The sequence below is a fragment of the Populus nigra genome, chromosome 7 (genome assembly GCF_951802175.1).
Source record: "Populus nigra chromosome 7, ddPopNigr1.1, whole genome shotgun sequence".
NCBI lineage: Eukaryota > Viridiplantae > Streptophyta > Magnoliopsida > Malpighiales > Salicaceae > Populus > Populus nigra.
This window is the reverse complement of record NC_084858.1, coordinates 18,336,509-18,341,710: the sequence shown is the minus strand read 5'-3', so window position 1 is coordinate 18,341,710 and position 5,202 is coordinate 18,336,509.

The following is a 5,202-nucleotide window of genomic DNA, read 5'->3' as shown; positions in this document are numbered from 1 at the left end:
AAACATATTCGTTGAATTAAATTAGGAAATACACATAAATACAAGAAAGGAATTTGTCAAGTCTAAGAGGGACACCATGGTTTTGTACAAACTCATCAGGTCTTGCTAATTAATAGCATGTGCACACCAACCTGCCGGAGATGATTATTTTCGCACCAGGTCTTGCTTGGTGCACGTACGGCCTCGTTTTAAGGAATTATACTTGGTTCCTTGATTTGTTTTAATATAAAGTGACTTGTCCTTAGAAATCAATTACACATAGTAAACTTTGAACGACATCTTTTTTTTTTTTTTTTGGATTCGAGGAAACCCCACTCCTCGGAAAGCGTACTTTGTGAGTCCAGGTGAGTGAGTAAAACCCCGGCTGTCCCAGGCTCTTACAAAAGATGCACGCCCTGACTTGAACTCGAGACCTGCTGTGCAGATCTCAAGCCCTTTGTCACCACGCTACACTCTTGAGACTTTTGAACGACATCGTTACCCTCATCAACTAACTCTCTCTCCAGTTGTATTTATATTCTTACATCTCTCTCTAAAAATCCCTAATCAACTGACTTGGATTGCACGACAAAGCAAAATAACTGCTATTAAGACAAATCCAACCGACACATAACGAAACTAAACTAAACTAAACACATAAATAAAACACCAACGCCCGCGAACATATATATATATATATATATATATATAATCGTGGTCAGCTGTTCTTTAATCTTTTTTACTTTTTTTCTCTGTTTTTTTTTTTTTTTGAAGTAGGTGCGCAGTTGTGCTGTGCCCTGGCAAAAGATTTCTCATAGCGTTTTTTTTATAATGTAGATGCACCGTACACATTCATTTCTTTTCCATTGCGCTGTCAGTTCCCTGGCTAAAAATTTCTTTTTTTACACAGAAAATAATATAGGCTGGTTGGTGGCGGCAGGAGACTCTTTTTATTTTTTAATGAACAATAAAGGGATAAAAAATACTCTTGGGGTTTAAAAAATTTAGAACTGACGTGTAGGGATAGTTTTCATTTTTTCACGCACAGTTAAATTACTCACATGCTCTTAAGTTAAAGAAACTCTAGTATTTGATTCAATGGTATTTTGTTTTTCACCTTAACTCCTTTTTTTTAATGTTAAATGGGCTAAGGAGCAGGTTTATTTTTTTACATTATAATAAATATTAAAAAAATTATTGAAACATGTATTACACGTGTCATCATGTGATTGTTGGTTGTTGTCTCTAGGTAATACATGCGGTATCACTCGATGACGAAAAGGTGAATTCTAGGGCGGCAAACAATTCATTTTGATATCTCCTCCATCATTGGACAACAGGTGTCATGAATGGACATTCAACTTGGCACCGATAACCTTTTTTTTTCTTTCTCTTATCTCTTAGGTTTCTACACCTACCTTAAATTTCTTTTTTGCCCCTGAAACCGAGTAACCAAAAAAATCGAGAAAAAAATGGAAAATTAACTGAAAAAACCAAATCAAGATGAAAAACCAATTACTAAAACCAGAAATCTTTCCGGTTCGGTTCGGTTCGGTTTTGGTTTTTCCACTGAAACCGGTGAACCGAACTGGTCCACCCATAAAATAAAGTTAAAAATGACCTAGTATAAATAGTACAGTAAATCGGTTTCCAGTCCAATTCGGTTAATTTTAACAAAAATACTGTAATTCAGTTCAGTTGGTTTTTGGATCTAAACCGAACCGAACCAAACCGTGAACACCCCTAGTAGTGGGTGATTATGAGCAGCCAGGTGTAAGTCTGCCTTAACTAAATAAGAATTTATCCCAAATAGATTACGTGGATGGTCTAGCAGATGCATTCATGAACTAGTGAGATAAGTCTAGATTTAAGAGGAGGTCTAATAATGCCAGACCAAAATAACAGCTCAAAATGATCATAACTTTTTATTCGACCATTGAATTACACTCAAATTTTTACAGGAATTTTTGGAGGCCATTTTCCTGTTAGTAGCTATTATGTTGCTATGCGGACCATCGGATCTTTAAATTTTAAAAATCTCGCCAAGGTCCAATGGTTTTGGCAGTTTTGAGATTTTCCTTGTTATTTTTGGAACTGATCAACCAGTTTCACTAACCATTATGAATCGGTAAATCGGTTGAGCTAGAAATGGAACAGTTTGACCATGTCGTGCTTTAAAAGTGTGATATTTACTAAATGTTGTTATTTTGAAACACAATAACTATCTTGTCGCATTTAGAAATAACGATATTTAGTAAATGTCGTGTTTCTAAAGAACAACATGGTTAAACTGTGTTATTTCACCAAATCTTTTTGAAATTAGATTAATTCACTAATTTTGTAGTTTAGTGTGCTAATTTTCTAATTTGTCTTTTTTTTTCTCCCACCATATTTGGAAGTCAATCACGGTCCTTTTTTATTTTTTAATTTATTTCTCCCTTTCTTTTTTTCTATTGAATGACCTTTTATAGGTGAATGTAACGCACTTATGAGAATCAAAACCGTAAAGATAGTCTTGGAAATCAACTTAGGTGTACTCTTTGCTTGATTTGTGGAGAAAGGATTAAGTTTTGAAAAGCCGATCTTGCATAAGAATGGAAAGGATAGGTTGTGGTTCTTGATGAAAAGCTGACTAAGGGGGTGTGTTCGACTCAGAATCTGTAATGAATCCTGGAAGTTAAACCTTGATTTCTTGTGCCATGATTATAGCCGACATATTAGACGACACATTTCTCTTGTTTTTTTGCCACTAAAAGTTTCAATTAGAATCAATATTAAACGCTAATGCTGCATGAGAGGTAATTGTCTGTGCTTTCCTTTTGATGCCCAAAAAGCTGCAAAAAAAAGATGACAACAACTTCGTTCGCTTTGAAGCTTCAAAGCATATTCTTCCCCAATTTAAGCAAAACGCACCGTTTTAGTTAAAATGAAACACTGTCTTTTTTTCTTCTCAATTAGAATTAGGATAACCTAATTTTATCACATCAATTTCAGATCAATCCTTCCTTTTCAATGCCAAACTATTTGGTCCCTGAACTTCTAATTTTCTTATTTTGGTCAATTTTCACCTATTATCATTAATGTTTTTCAATTTTGCCCCCGACCAAATTACAACATGCACTCTAATTTTTATATTGTTCTCATCTCAGTCCTTATTCCTTTAATTTATCATCTTTAAGTCAAAATGAAACCCAATTTCAATCATTGTTTTCAATAAAGCGCTTAATTGATTTTTTAAATTGGCTATTAATTTCAAAATCATTTTTGAACTTCTAATTTCTTTCATTTTTGGTCAAATTAAATCAAATTAAGCCATTTTTCTTCAATATCTCTTCAACTCAATCCTCAATTATAACCCAAAAATTCTTAAACTTCATTTTTGCATGTTATACTCAATTATTGGTCCAATTTCCACCTTAACTATGTATTTTTTTTATTTTCTTGTCTTCTAGATTTGTTTTTGAATTTTTTTATGATTTATTTTTTAACTCAAAAATTAATTAAAAATAATGAAATAATTAAAATTATCTAAATTTCATGAATTTTTTTTATTTTTTCTAATATATAAAAAATAGAAAGTAAAAAATTGAATTAAAACAGGTACACGTGACAATTTAAAAAAGAAGTTAATTTATTGCTTTTTGACTTGATTGTAAAACATGTTGTATACATGGATGAACCTTGTGGCTTTTATATATGGTGGTCCATCCGTGGTCGATGGTCCCATAAATGAACTGGTTTATAGATGCCTGTCCCGTATAGATTCCATTTCCGATGGACTGCTCCAACTGTGAAAAGCCTAACGGGAGCAATTGAATTAATGGCAATGTGTTAGGAATGGAGACAAAAGGCTCATCTGGAGTGTGCTGTGAAGAAAGGATGCGTGTTAAAGATGGAGGCTGGAAAGTAGTGAGACATGAAAGCTGAAATATCTGGAATGGCCGCATGTCTGAAAGTCAAGGATGCCTGCAAATTGGCAGTAATGTTGATTGAAAATGGGGATGGTTGTTCCTCCAGTTTTAGCTATAAATAGAGGGAACTTGCGAGGGCAAAAGTAGAGCCAGAAAAAAAAGAGAGCTGCCTTGGGCAGCAGTTGCAGCAGCAACAGAGGTAGAGAGAAATGTGAGAGGGTGAGACTTACACAAAGGGCGTTCCTTCTCCTCCATTGTTATAGAATGTTATTGTTAGGTTGTGTTCTATATATCTTTGACATTAATCAACAGACCCTACCACAACGTAGCATATATGATATAATCGGTATTGGACGACTCACTCCTTGTATAATACAGAAATATGCAGAAGCAATTGCAAAGGAAAGATCTTGGCCTCTACATGATGTGAAATTTTTGTGCAGAGTGAGCACTTAAAAGCATAAGTAAATGTTTGGCAAGAATTTTACTCCATAGCTTAACTTATGAAAGTGGAAGTGATTTCACAGGGAGCTTCTTTATTGAGCTGTGACATATTATATATTGGGGTTAAACATATTAAATTATTTAATTATCAATTATTATATTATGTTAAGATTAAAATCATCTAGTTGAATATTGGAATTTGTTGTATTCTTTCAGTTAAAACTAGTCAATTGGCCCCGCTTCTTAAATGTGGAAGCATGCGTAGCTAACACGACGTTTTTCAACTTTAAGAAATAACTTTAATGGTGAATAAAAATTGATGCATATATTTAATTAAATTAAATAAGAATTATATACATTAATAAATATATATTTTGTGGGAAATAAAAACATATAAATTTTGTATGAACCTCTCTATCTTTAACAACATTTTTGAAAGTTATAGATAGGATCACAATATAAAAATACTGCAAAATAAGTAAAAAGATTATTAAATTGATTTCAGTTACCTTATAATCATTTATTTATATAAATATTTTTTGATTTTTGACTATTATAGTTGTGGTGCTTTCTTCATAGTTTTTCCCTTACTTCATCATTCTCGTTATCTAAATTCATTGGAATATTGTTTAATATATTCATTAAGTATACTCTATGTTCAAAATTTAGTTTTATAAAAAATAACATCTTCACTAATAATAATTTTTTTATGCTAGAATTATATATTTTATAAGCTTTTCAATGATTATTATTTTTCAAAAAAATAGTCTCTCTAACTTTTTCATATTCATTCTAAGCAATTTGAATTTTAATTGAAGTGTTTGAAGTTATTGTCTCCTTATTGTAGTTGTTCCTTGGTATTTTTTTT